At 43.8% G+C, this 14,278-nt stretch overlaps 2 long non-coding RNA genes across 3 annotated transcripts; both read left to right on the top strand.

Annotated features, from left to right (window-relative positions):
• The first annotated feature begins 1,323 nt into the window (after positions 1 to 1,323).
• Positions 1,324 to 7,245, top strand: LOC122489886. The gene is made up of 3 exons (XR_006299035.1): positions 1,324 to 1,441; positions 3,456 to 3,623; positions 7,165 to 7,245. It is a non-coding gene; the product is annotated as an uncharacterized LOC122489886 (long non-coding RNA).
• A 3,602-nt stretch (positions 7,246 to 10,847) lies between these two features.
• Positions 10,848 to 12,893, top strand: LOC122489885. 2 transcript variants are annotated; one of them, XR_006299033.1, is made up of 3 exons: positions 10,848 to 11,908; positions 12,375 to 12,596; positions 12,704 to 12,893. It is a non-coding gene; the product is annotated as an uncharacterized LOC122489885 (long non-coding RNA). The 2 variants fall into 2 exon arrangements; XR_006299034.1 differs by lacking the exon at positions 10,848 to 11,908 and having other exon boundaries at positions 11,917 to 12,596.
• The last annotated feature ends 1,385 nt before the right edge of the window (positions 12,894 to 14,278 follow it).

Here is a 14,278-nt window from a genome sequence, read left to right as displayed (position 1 = left end):
GGACCTAGAAAAGTGGACTGGGTGGGTGGTGAGGAAAAACCCGAATGTGGGAAAGTATTCAGAGAGGGAAGTGAAAGAGCAAAGCAAACATACCCTACTTGCTGTTGTGCCTGTTTTGCCCAAGGTCAGTTCTACCCCAGTGCCTCACCACATGCGGGGGAGTGTGTCTGTGGGGACCTAGACACTCACCCCCTCACCCCAGAGAGGGCAGGATAAGAGGGAGTGCTGGTGAGTCTATTTCTTACACCTTCCACCAGCTAGAAAATCACAAAGTTATGGCCATCTTTGTTTTTATTTGTTAAAAACGTTTTTTTTTTTAAATGTTTCTTTATTTTTGAGAGAGAAGAGATGAACCGTGAGTGCAGAAGGAACAGAGAGAAAGAGGGAGACACAGAATCCGAAGCAAGCTCCAGTCTCCGAGCTGTCAGTCCAGAGCCCAACGCGGGGCCCGGACTCACAGACCATGAGATCATGGCCTGAGCCAAAGTCAGACACTTAACTTATTTATTAATTTTGAGAGAGAGAGCGTGCGAGCAGGGGAGAGGCAGAGAGAGAGGAAGAGAGAGAATCCTAAGCAGGCTCACGGTCCGCCCAGAGCCTGACGAGGGGCTCGAACTCACAAACCGTCAGATCGTGACCTGAGCCAAAATCAAGAGTCAGCCGTCTCACCGACTGAACCACCCAGGCTCCCCTTATGGATATCTTTTTACAAAAAATGTAGTGAAACGTATCAGCCTTGCTAATTAGGTGACCACACTGCTCAGAGAAGGAGAGCACACATTAGGGGCCTGATTCTCCACCTTGCCCTCATTTATTTATGTTTGTTTCAAGGGGTTTTTAACTTCACAGATGATAAACAAATACATGTTCACTGTAAAGGGAGATTATGTACGAACCCAGTTTACAGACAAGACCACCGAGGTTCAGGGAGGTTGACCAATTTGGTCTGTGGGTAGAGATTGGATTGGAAACTAAGCTTTACCTCCCTGTAAGAGCCTCCTGACTGTCTTAGATAAGCTCTGGGTATTTCGATGTAAAAAAAGGGTGTGGAATGAAAGCTACTTGTGTAGAGTGGGGACAATGAGATGTATGGCCAAGGGTCTTGGGGGATGGGAATGACACATAATACCTGTCAGTCTTCTTGCTCTCGCCTTCTTTGTGTGTATGTTTTGGTAACAACCATTGTCTTGGGATCTAAAAAGATAACAGACAGGACCTTCTTTTTCTTTTTTCTTTTCCTTTTTCTTTTTTCTTTTAGAGAGAGAGCACGCGCGAGAGGGAGAGGGGCAGAGGGAGAGGAGAGAGAGAATCCCCGGTGCGGGGCCCGATCCCACAAACCTGGGATCGTGACCTGGGTCGAAACCAAGAGGCAGATGCTCAACCCTCTGAGCCACCCAGGCTCCCCCAAGAAAGGACCTTCTAGAACTCTAAAGTAGTGTATGTAAGAATGCTGATAATAATGTGTAGTGTTGGACAACTATATGAGTGAAGAGTAAAAAAGTGGAGGCTGTGAACGGGTACTGGGCAGCATGTAAGTGACATCTCAGGGGAGGGAAAGAACACTCCAAAAGACTGAGCGGGAAGTTGGGAGCCGCTGGGGATAGACATCCCAGATTGTCTGTGCCGCCCTGGTCCTGGCCATTTATGTTTCGGCTTGTTCAGCAGGTTGTCACCGAGTGCTCCTCCAGTCACATACTGGGTTGGTGCAGGCAGTACCACCATGGACCCTGCGATCCCTGTCCTGGAATTAGGCAGCCAGCCATCAGGACAGCAAGGGCTTTTGGGCCACTGAGAGGCTAGTCTGGGAAGCAGGGTCTGGCCCTAGTGAGGCAGGTACGGTGAAGTATATACATCGCTGGCCATGCCACCGAAGTGAGTACGTGCAAATCATTTACACCAGGAAAATCCAGGACGCTTTTAAGAGAAGCAGGTGATCCCTTTTGCAACAAAACAATACAGTCCCAAAAATGTAAACAGAGCTTCTAAGAGAGTACAATGGGGGGAGTATTTATCTTTGCTTCACTAAAAAAATTTCAACACAGATTTTCTTTGAATCTGGAACTGTCACAATGCTCTTGAGCATATGTTCAGAGATGATCAGCCACGTGATTGAGAACCAGATGGAAAGAGCCCATGATACCGTGTTAGGATTCACTGTTAAAGATCCTCAGCCAACGGGCACCTGGGTGGCTCAGTCAGTTGGGCATCAGACTTTGGGTCAGGTCATGATCTCATGGACTGGTTCGTGAGTTCGAGCCCTGCATCAGGCTCTGTGCTGACAGCTCAGAGCCTGGAGCCAGCTTCAGATTCTGTGTCTTCCTCTCTCTCTGCCCCTCCCCCGCTCCCTCCCTCCCTCTCTCTCTCTCAAAAATAAATGAACATAAATTAAAAAAAATTAAAAGATTATCAGCCAAGAAGATAAAGGATTTCTGGGAAGACACTTTAGCCAGTGGGGTCAAAGCAATGCAACGTGCAAAAATAAAACTTCTATCAAGTTTCAGTCATTTGAAAACAAGTTATTTTCAAATTGGGCACCTGCAGATATGAGGATATGTTTATGTCAAGCTAGAAGAATTTTGAAAACAAAATTGTAATGCATATAGTCCAAGTTTTCTCTACTTTCAAATATACAACCCTTCTTTTTTTAATTTTTTTTTTTTTTCAACATTTATTTATTTTTGGGACAGAGAGAGACAGAGCATGAATGGGGGAGGGGCAGAGAGAGAGGGAGACACAGAATCGGAAACAGGCTCCAGGCTCTGAGCCATCAGCCCAGAGCCCGACGCGGGGCTCGAACTCACAGACCGCGAGATCGTGACCTGGCTGAAGTCGGACGCTTAACCGACTGCGCCACCCAGGCGCCCCTAAAATATACAACCCTTCTATAGAATTCGTCTATATGTATTTAATAACCTCTCACATATTGCAACAATATTTTTGACTATTGGAATTTAAATCCGTTTCTCTGATTTGAAGCTACTCTCTCCTGTTTTCTGCCCTGTGTTCTTCCTTCATTTTTGAAGAAATACAGTGTGTCAGATCTCAAAACTCTGCCAACGAATTGGGACGGTCCAAACGGTCAAGTAGAAAAAGACTCAAAAATGAAAGTAAGAAAAACTCTGGTCTCCTCTCAACTTTATCACTACTTAGCTCTTTGAAAAATGACTTATGCTTCTTTTTAATTAAAATAGAGCATGTGATTTTATAATGTCTAATGCTCTGAAACAGTTTCAAGATCCTACCGTGTTAATTGACTGTTTCAGATGCTGTTTTTAGGTGACAGTGGGTGGGTCAATATTTATATCCGAGCATAGAGTTCTCTCCTTCCCAAAAGGTTCCGGAGGAAATCCAAATTGCAATGGACAAATAGTACCAGAGGTGGAGTTTTAGTTTCCTTTTCTTTTCTTTCTTGGCATTCTGCTTGATTTCCGAACTTCATTCTGATTTCTTTGAAGCCATGTTTACTGTTCTTGCTGCCACGGGAACACTTATCAGGAACCCCTTCATTATTCCACTGAAAAAAAGTTTATTGCACACCTGGATGCCTTCTACAACTATTCTGATGAGACTCTGGCACACGTTATTCCCACATTTTCCAAGGCTCTTCAAGGCTCCAAGCCCTGGTATGTGCTGTTCCCTTTCCTGGTTGTTCTCTACAATCCTTTCCATCCTTTAAAACTGCTCTCGAATATCACTTCCTCTGCAAAGCCTGCCAGAGAACTTCCATTTTTGCATTCATCACATTGCACTGTAATTGTTTGTTTACACATCTGTTTCCTCAACCAGACTCAGAGCTCCCTGAGGTCGGAAATCTTCTCTTGTTCAACTTTGCAGCTTCCTGTTGGCTGCAGGGAAGTCCAGGGCCAGAAAGGTGACCCACCCTAAGCAAGTATGTGACCCTTCAGCAAAGAAGCTTTCCTGCCTTCACGTGGGCCCCCTCTTCTCCCTCCCTTGGTCTCACTTATCTTATCTACTTCTAATTCCTGTTATCTGACAGCATTATTTACCTTGTAATTCATCTGAAAAAACATTTTTTCAAACAAGGTAGACAGTTTTATACGAAAAGAACTTATGGATTCCTAGGGCTTGCCTTAGGACTGTCCTTGCAAGACATAAGATACTAAATAAATGTATATTAAAGAAGGGATGTATTCCTAGCAATATTTGATTGTGACTATGGACCAGGCGCTGTCCTAGCAGGTTATATGTCTTTACTCATTTAATTTTCCCACGCCAGGGCCAGAGACTGTTATTATTCCCAGAGTAGATATAAAAAAAATGGAGGCTCAGAAAGTTTAAGCAACTAGCATAAATTCCACAGTTTGCAAGTAGCAAAGTCAGCATTCAGACAATGGTGATATGACAGGAAAAAGCTAGTTTATTTCTCAACTTGAATTATCCTCAGGATTTCACAAATAAAAGCTATGCATGGTAATTTAATACCTAAGGGCCACGGATCAGGTACAGTTTTGGTTTCGTACACAGGCTGATGTGTGGTGTTTTTTTCCTCTATTTTGCAAATCTACATTTTATGGGAGTTTGTTTGGGAAAAAGTCCTCCAGGGCTGCTATGCTTTACGCATCTCTGGAAATATGGACAACGGGAGGCACCGAACTGAGTAGCAAGGGGTCTGTCTCCTATGAAACGTGTGCCGAACGAAAGCAGCATCTCAAACCTCCAGATGATGCAAAAGAGTGTGGAATTAGCAGTAGATTTCCTAATCCTCTTTTTAACATGGGCTCCATGATTTCTTAACTGACCGACTGAAACGTTTAAAGGATCCTGAGTTCTGGCTCTTTGGGTAGAGCGGGGCCTATTGTGGAGAAAAGGCGAGAAGAAAGTTTCCTTCCCCTGGGTCAGCTCCCTTAAGGAGTTGTTGCTTTTCCCAGTCTCATTCGTCTTTCTTCCACTTCTAAATCTCCACTCCTGTTTCAAGTCATTATCACTAGAGTGGCTCTGTGCCTCAGTTTCCTCCTCTGTAAAACGATGATAACTGTGGTAACCACCTCACAAGGGAAAAATAGGAGGCGCAGGGTACAATGGGAGCTGTGCAGGGGCTGGAAGAGAACCTAAGGAAGACAGGATGAGTTGGAGACAGTAGGTGCAAAAGCTCAAAAGCTTTTTGAGTAAAGGAGGTGATGGGTGGGGGAGGGCTGGGTTCTTTCCAGTAGGGTTCCTGACCTAAACAAGAACAAGGCTGGGCTGCTTCCAAAGCCCTATACTTACTGAAGCCGAAAATAAAGAATGTGGATCGTGTTCTGATGCAACCGAAGGATGCCCACGGGGCTGCTGGGGTAGGCTAGGGGAAAGAAATGTTGTCCATAATCCCTGTTCTTGGGTAACTACCAGATTGTCATCCCTACTGCACAGACGTTCTGAAGGTGCCCTAGTACAACGACATTATTATACTCTGCACCTTTGAATCATTCATTGGATGTTTTCCTATGATGATCATCGACTTTCACCTGTGCATTTGTATATCTACTAGTGTATTCAGGAGAGGGATGGTTGGCCACACACCCCCAGATTCAAAAGCAGCATGACCCTGAGTCACTCTTAGGAGAGGCAATGTTGGCTAATTTGTCGCTATCTTGACCAGAGTTTCTCTGCAGTAAAATTGCAGCCTAGACCTAGGAGGGACCTCAAGGGTCATATAATCCCTCTTTGGGCTTCTCAACCATCGCAGACAGATAAGGAAATTAAAGCCCAGGTAGTGATTTGAGGACTTGAGTAATGGAGAAGTTTCCATCTCCAGCTTTGTTTGCCATTAGTTGACCAGTTGACTCTAGATGAATCTTTTTTAAAATACTAGAACGGCTTTTTCTAAGTGCCGTGAATTTTAAAAACTGGTAATCTCCTACCCCTGCTTTGTAAATACTGAAGGGCATGGATACATGCTTTGCAGATGGCTTTGTTGTTTCTTCAGTGAAAGGAATTTTCTAAATGACCTTCTTCAGGCCAAGCAGGCTGAGTTTAAAGACAAAGCCAACTAACATCATTCATCTAATTGGCATCCACTCATCTACTCAGAAGGGAGGATTGTCACTGCAAGTCAAAGATAGATGGTGACGGCCTCAGGCATGACACGGTAGACTGTGGTTGCATTTGAGATGGATGGAAAAGCCCAATGGACCAGAATTACCTTGGATGTGTACAACCCCCAGAGATTCACCCTTCTTAGTTAATGAGCTAAACGTTTCTTTGTTTGTTTCTTTACGTTTATTCATTCATTTTGAGAGAGCGAGAGAGTGCGTGCAAGCAGGGAAGGGGCAGAGAGAAAGAGGGAGAGACAGAGAATCCGAAGCAGTCTGCACACCACCAGCACAGAGCCCAATGAGGGGCTCGAACCCACAAACCGAGAGATCATGACTTGAGTTGAGGTCAGACGCTTACAGGACACAGCCGCCCAGGCGCCCCGTGAGCTAAACTTTCTCTAAGAGAACCATCTCTAGGAATGCTGACCTGCTGTAGCTCTATCAACCCCTCACACTTCAGTGTGACTTTGTTGAAAGTAGACGACGAGAACCAACCTGACTGAGGAAAGGGCAGCAGGAATGGGGAGATGATGCCACTGCTTTGTCCTCCCCAGAGGCATCCAAGGGAAGGATCTTATTATTTCATGGAAGGGAAAGCACGATTTCGGGGAAACAGGATATTGGAGAACAATAACAGCAAAACTGGGTTATTTTGCTATTTCCTCAAGATACAGGTAGGATTACTGAGCTAGACAAAAAGAAACACCATGTAAATACATATTTATTTTTAGTGTCTCCTTTTCCTCTTTCTTATTCTTCTTGGGATACCCAAATCAGTATTTTCTAAGGAAAACCCCTGAATCCCAAGTGACCAAAAACTCTGCTTGGGCTGAAAACACAAAGAAAATTAGTTATGAGCTGTATCTACTAAGAACAAAGATATTTGTTGGGGCTCCTTTCCCACAAAAAAGGTTGGGAAAATTTCCCTACTGTGAATAAAGATGTTTGAAAACAGCTTTATGGAGATATAATTCCATACGATACTTCCATTTAAAGTGTATTTGAGTTTTGGTATGCTCTATCATTAATTTTTAAAAATTATCGTAAGTTATATATGGCATACTGTTTGCCATTTTAACCATTTTTAAATGTCCATTGAGCAGAGCGTTTTAATATTTTTTTTTTAAAGAGGAATTCTGTGACTTCACACTTGCTCAAAATATGAATCTGAAAATACAATTAATCTATGGAATATAAAAAAGTCAGTTGAGGGGCGCCTGGGTGGCGCAGTCGGTTAAGCGTCCGACTTCAGCCAGGTCACGATCTCGCGGTCCGTGAGTTCGAGCCCCGCGTCGGGCTCTGGGCTGGTGGCTCAGAGCCTGGAGCCTGTTTCCGATTCTGTGTCTCCCTCTCTCTCTGCTCCTCCCCCATTCATGCTCTGTCTCTCTCTGTCCCAAAAATAAATAAACGTTGAAAAAAAAAATTAAAAAAAAAAAAAGTCAGTTGAAAAGACTCAATGAAATGGACCCTTCTGTAAGTGAGCAGCAAAGCATTAACTGGTCTTAAGAGACTTCCATCAGCAGCCAGGTGCCTTGCGGTTCCCGGGAGTTCTAGATCCCAGACTCCCTCAGCACCATCTTCCCGGAAACACTGCTTCGGGGTCATTACCACAAAGAGAGAAGTGTTCAAAAGGTGAGAGTTTCTCATAGTTTCACAATAACTCTGTCTTATTAGAGTGTTGAGGAAAGTCTCTGGATGATTCTGAGTGGCTCTGGCTAAAAGCTGCTCTATCATGTGGTTCTATTACTCAAATTGTTGATTGCCATTGACAACCATTATCCGAGGCTTCCTTGTTTCAAGAATTCACAGTCGCATAGTTTTTACGCTTTGCCCAAGTTTTTGGTTGAAAATAATAATAGGTAACAATTCCTGAGCACTTCCCAGATGCTGTCTTAAGTGCTTAACATGCATCATCTCCTCTAATTCCTACAACAAATCCGAGAGGAAAATGCCTTCATTATCTCCTTTACACAGCACAGGAAATTGAAGTTTGGAAATATCCAGTAACTCGCTGGCCCAGTGTTATGTCATATGGTTGGTAAGTGGCACAGCCAGGACTTTGACCCAGGCCCCAGTCTTCCTGGTAGGTCAAGACACTGAGCTGGAAAGACCGATTCCAAGCGAGATCTTTGCATCGCTGCTCCCAAGTACCAGCTGTGGAAAAATCTGTAACTTTTGTTACAGACGGGTGTATTGGGCAAAGTCTGAGCCAAGCTGGCCCTGAGGTGTTATTGTTCCTGCCCTCCAGTGGCTTTCAATCCGGGAAGAAAGAGTGGTTCTTTAACACAAGGGAGGCTCCAACAAGTTCTAGACCACAGCTACCCATCAGGTCAGTTGGGAGAAATTTTTACAGTTTAAATTTCTTACCAACTGGATGAATTTTTGTCCCAGATATAATGATATGCAATTAAAAACAGACCAAGGTAAAAAGACACATGCTATATCTTTTTTTTTTTTTTTGTAAGTTTAGTTTGTAATTTCTGATATTTCACACTGTAGTAGCTGCTGAGGTAGGACGCCTTCAGGGCTCCTTAGTAGCTTGGAGGAAACCACGCTTGCTCCACACCCCAGTGCAAACCCACCTCCTCCCTCCCTCTTCCCCCACTATTGTAATGAGTCTGTTTACTCGGGACACTTGAAGCCCAGTTTACAGGGCTGCTAACTGAAGCCCAGTTCACTTAAGGGCTGTGCGCCTCTCTAGGAGAGATGTCAATTATTGCTTTGCAAATTGTATCAACGTCTTGGCCAAATGGCAGTCAGCTGTCCATGTGGACACAAGATGAATTATGCAACTCAAGAAAGGTAGAGGTATTTGCAAGAGCAAACTTTCAAGGAACGGAGCAAACCTGCAAATGTAGCCTTTGTTGCTTTCATCTTTCACAGCAGCAAACGACCTGATACTCAAGAAAGGTATAAATCCTCTTTCGTTCCCCAAACCTATAGACTATTTTCTAAATTGCTCCCTCACCCTTTTAGGCATTGTTGGCCTCTATCTTTAAAAAGCGCTGAAGCATAAATGTTATTCTATTTTTCCTTAAAAAAATTTTTTTTTAATGTTTTACTTATTATTTTTTTTTTTTTTAAATTTTTTTTTTTTTTTTTTTTTCCCAACGTTTATTTATTTTTGGGACAGAGAGAGAGACAGAGCATGAACGGGGGAGGGGCAGAGAGAGAGGGAGACACAGAATCAGAAACAGGCTCCAGGCTCTGAGCCATCAGCCCAGAGCCCGACGCGGGGCTCGAACTCACGGGCCGCAAGATCGTGACCTGGCTGAAGTCGGACGCTCAACCGACTGCGCCACCCAGGCGCCCCTGTTTTACTTATTTTTAAGACAGAGAGAGACAGAGTGTGAGTGGGGATGGAGCAGAGAAAGAGGGAGACAGAGAATCTGAAGCAGGCTCCAGGCTCTGAGCTGCGAGCACAGAGCCCAACACGGGGCTTGAACTCACGAACTGTGAGATCATGATCTGAGCTGAATGAAGCTGGACACTCAACCAACTGAGCCACCCAGGCGTCCCTTGTAAATGCTATTCTAAACTGTGTTACTTGTAAGAGTACTTTTAAAATTATTTTTGCTGCTGGGGAGCCTGGGTGCCTCAGTTGGTGAAGCATCCGGCTTAGGCTCAGGTCATGACCCCGCCATCTGTGAGTTAGAGCTCCGAATCGGGCTGTGCTGACAGCTCAGAGCCTGGAGCCTGCTTCAGATTCTGTCTCCCTCTCTCTCTGCCCCTCTCCAGCTCACGCTCTGTCTCTCTTTCTCTCTCTCTCTCTCTCAAAAATAAATAAACATTAAAAATAAATTAAAAAATTATTTTTGCTGCCAAAAGTAAAGTAAAAAGTGACTTTGGTGGCGGTGAGGGGGACACATTATTTAATCATGTATTTCGAAACCGGGGATGACAAAGGAATAATCACTACAGGAAAAATATTAAGTATTTACCTACGATGGTTAGGCTAGCAGAACATCAACATCCTTGTTTTTCAAAGTGTGGGCCTTTGACCACCTGCTCAAAATCTCTTTAGAAAATAAGCAAACTCCACCTAAGACCACCTGAAGTCAAATCCCTGGGAATAGATTGCAGTTATCTGAATTTTAAAAATCCGGCTTCCATCATTCTTTAGTAGATTGTAGATCTTTCTGTTCTTTATTGATTGCAAATAACGTGCTGGAACATTCGCAGTCATGGGCAGCCGGGCAGCTGAGATTTTCCCCAGTGACTGTCTTTGCTGGCCCAGTGGGGTTTCCTAACCCTTTGTGTTCTATGCACCCCACTGGGAGTCTGGTAAAGCTATGGATCCTCTTTTAGAATAATGTTTTGAACTAAATAAATAAAACACATAGGATTACTGAGAAAGATTATACTGAAATGCAGTCATCAAGGAAAAAAATGTAATACATGCCTTTCAAAATGAATATACAAAATAATAATGCTTAGTAGTATCTGTAATAACTAACAAAGTTTCAAAGCAGTGATGAGCATAAATGAAATTCTGATGTTTTTAACAACGGATGTATCTATGCTTCTATTAATGATATCTCTTTCTATTACTGGTATTGCTAACGACTGGTTTATTTCCACGTAAAATAGAAGAAAATGACCTGAGCCGAAGTCGGACGCTTACCTGACTGAACCACCCAGGTGCCCCTGTGTACCTCCTGAATTCAAACCCCAGCTAAGGACTTCTTTTCTTTTTTAATTTTTATTTATTTCTGAGAGAGACAGAGGCAGAATGTGAGCAGGGGAGGGGCAGAGAGAGAGAGGCAGTCACAGAATCCGAAGCAGGCTCCAGACTCTGAACTGTCAGCACAGAGCCCGACGTGGGGCTCGAACCCATGAACTGTGAGATCAGGACCTGAGCCGAAGTTGGATGCTCAACCGACTGAGCCACCCAGGGGCCCCTAAAGATTTCTTTTCTAGAAAGAGATAGATGGTAAGCACACGAAAACTTTTCTTGCTTCCCAGTTAAAACCTGCCACTCCTGAGAAATTTCTTCCTAATGAATTAGAGAAAACAAAATCTACTAAATACAGCACATGGCAAGGAAGCAGACACACAAAGCTGCTGTTCTTATTTGCCTTGGAATTGTGTTGGGTGCTTGACTTCTTGGAGACCTCTTACCTGCCCACCTTACAGACAAGTGTCGGATGGGAAATCTGGACACCCAGTGGGCAGTTTTTCCTTTTGGGCCATTCATTCCCAAGATCCCCGGAATAAGCTAATTCCTCTATAGTTTCCCACGCTGAGTTGCTAAGGGTGGAAGAAGATTGCTTACATTATGGGGGTAGAAGCTTAGTCCTCGGCCCTACAGTTGGGGCGTCTGAAACAGGCTTGTGAAAATAAACCATACACGCATTTATTTTTAAAGCCTCCCACATAGCCGCAGCATATCGGGATTCGTACCAAAGGGCCTTAACTACTGGTGCGTCACTCCATGATGGTGAATGAAGTGCTCAGAGCCCAGAGGGTCCATCTTGTAGATGAGACCTGGGGCTGCCACACTTGGCCCCCCTCAGGGTGCAGAGTTGCCGAGGGAATGTGGGTCCTTCCGTACGACCTCCGCTATTCCATTGGAAGTGACCATCAGCGCCTCCTGCTGGTGGGGTTGTTCCCCCGGGCAGGTGAAGGCACAATGAATTGGGCACCAGGAAACAGGTTCCAGGCAGTGATGCTGACAGACTGTGTGACCGCTCTTTTTTCTATCCTGCCTCCAGTTCTTCAGCTAGAATCCAGAGGGTTCTATTAGGCCCTCTCTTATGCAGTGGTCGTATTAGCTGGCTAAGGCTGCTGCCATAACGTGCCACAGACTGAGCACCGGAAGCAATGGAGATTTATTTTCTCACAGTTTTGGGAGCCGGAAGTCTGAAATCAAGGTGACAGCAGGGCTGGCTCCCTCTGAGGGCTGTGAGGGAAGGGTGCATTCCAGGCCTCTGTCTTCTCCCTGTGTGTCTTCATGTCCTCTGCCCTCTACGCACGTCTCTGTGCTCAAACTTTCCCTCTTTATAAGGACAGAAGTCGTACTGGATTAGGCCTCACCCCAGGGACCTCACTTAGCTCCATTACCTCTGCAAAGGCCTTATCTCCATATGAGGTCACATTCCAAAGTTCTGGGGATTAGGACTTCAACATAGGAATTTTGGGGTGGAGTGAGGGCACATCATTCAGCCCCGTAACTGCCATCTTTCAGATCTCCTTTCTATTAGACGATCTTAGATATTAGATAAGTGTTCAGCTCCCCTGTAGGTGTAAGGATCAATTCTGAGACTCTCCCACAGGGAAGAGCCAGGGCACTGGTTCCTGAGGCACCCTGGGGACAGCTGCTCTCTCTGTCCTTGGCAGCTGTCTGCAGTGGCCAGAGGAGACTTGTCGGGAAATTTACTCCTCACTTCATAGGGAAGAGGCTAGGAAAAGGTGACTTTCTCCTTTGGGAATCACAGACAGAGCAGCTGGGAGCACAACAGCCATCATTGCCAAAGGCAAACCGAGAAAATCTTCCCTGTGACAAATCCAAGAACAGCTCGATTTAGACTTTGTGCTGGGGGAGAGGCAGACGACTGATGAGTAAGTTTCCCAGCCCAGGGGAGGGTCAGAATCCCACCTGACCCACACCCCTGCGGCCCCACCTTAAGTACACAGAGCTAAGCAACTCTTTTTTTTTTTTTTTTCAGGAGAGTGCCATCATGGAGCCCACGCCAGCTTTCCACATGCTTACCCTGGATTTTAGCAGTAAATTGTTGGGTGTTCACATAGTGTGTTATTTACTGTATGGCACTTTATCTGTGTTTATAAACCATAGACTTGGTTTTCCTGCCAACTTCAGTGTGGGATAATTGAAATTAAAAAGAAAGAAACCAAGTGCCAAAGTCTGCAAGTCTCATCTGTAAAACAAAAAGGGGAAAAGCAGCTGAACTGAATTTCTAAGTAAAATATGTTGTATCTAATGTAAAACAATTCTAAAATCGTTTTCGAAAAGAATCCTAATGAGGAAGTGTCTTTTCATTACCAAGAAATTGTGCACAATTCGTAGCATATAACCATAAAATTTTATGGTGACTTTGATTTCATTAACGTTTCCTTGTTTATTTACCACATTTGATATATACCACAATCTATGAAATCTGAACAATTAAAAGTTATCTAAAGTTATATTATGCTACAATGAGATATATTATGCTACAATGAGATTATATTATGCTACAATGAGATATGTAGCAATGAGATATGCTACAAAAAATATGCTTTTATCTTTTTGAGCTATGAGTTTTCAACTTCTAAACTGTTGCATTGAAGGCTTAGATAGTCAAGCATACCCTTTCCCCCCCACAGATAAAATCCTGTGACTTCTCCATGATAGGCTTCTGTAACTCACTTCTTTTTCGAAATGAAGTCCGTGATTTTGTTCTCATTCAGCCTCTGCACAGTCTGAAATTCAGCTTGAGCTAGTTCATTTCTTACTTTTTACACTTGTGTTGACTTTGGGGAATGTTTTTCATATACTCTTTATGCTTTGCTTTTATATCACTCACCGAAAAGGTAGCTGCAATTTACATGTTCAGTGATCTCTTTTTCACAGCGTTCTAATATTAATGTCTTAGACATTCTGCAAATCTGCTATGCTTCAAATTAGCCACTCTAGTTCTTGTCTGACCTAGATACCTAGATTGCAAACTCTTCGGGGTAAGGATCTTGTCTCTTGGTGGTTTATAATGTGTTCTAGACACTTCTTACCAGATGCTGAGTAATCATAATATGCAAACTGGTGTAATTAGATCATGAGTCTGTGAATGACAGTGTAACTTGTAGATAACATTCTACAGCTAGGTTAGGGTGTGGTCCAGTAGCACAGATAGCCAGAGGTGGGTAACATGATTAAGCAAAGAGAAAGTTGGAAATAAAGTCATTAAAAGGGTAAGGGAAACCAAACCTCTTGTAGTATGGTTATTGATGCCAAAGAGAAGTCGAGGTGGACTGTCAAACCTTGGAGGAGACTTGTACTTTAAGAGGCGTGCCAAATAGGCTGAATGAGAAAATATGAAAGCCCATGACTGTTCACTTTGAGCCTGTTGGAAACCGGAAACAAACAAACAAACAAACAAACAAAACTGTTCCTCAGGTACAAAAAGCCAATGAATATTTGAAAAATGTGGTGGTAATATCCCGCCTCACTTGGAAACCGATCTGATTAGTCTGTGACCCAAATGTGACTTTTTTCCTGTTTCTATATTGTTATGGCTTTAATCTCC

Source organism: Prionailurus bengalensis, chromosome B2, assembly GCF_016509475.1.
Source record: "Prionailurus bengalensis isolate Pbe53 chromosome B2, Fcat_Pben_1.1_paternal_pri, whole genome shotgun sequence".
NCBI classification, from domain to species: Eukaryota; Metazoa; Chordata; class Mammalia; order Carnivora; family Felidae; genus Prionailurus; species Prionailurus bengalensis.
This window is presented reverse-complemented; position numbering and strand designations above follow the sequence as displayed.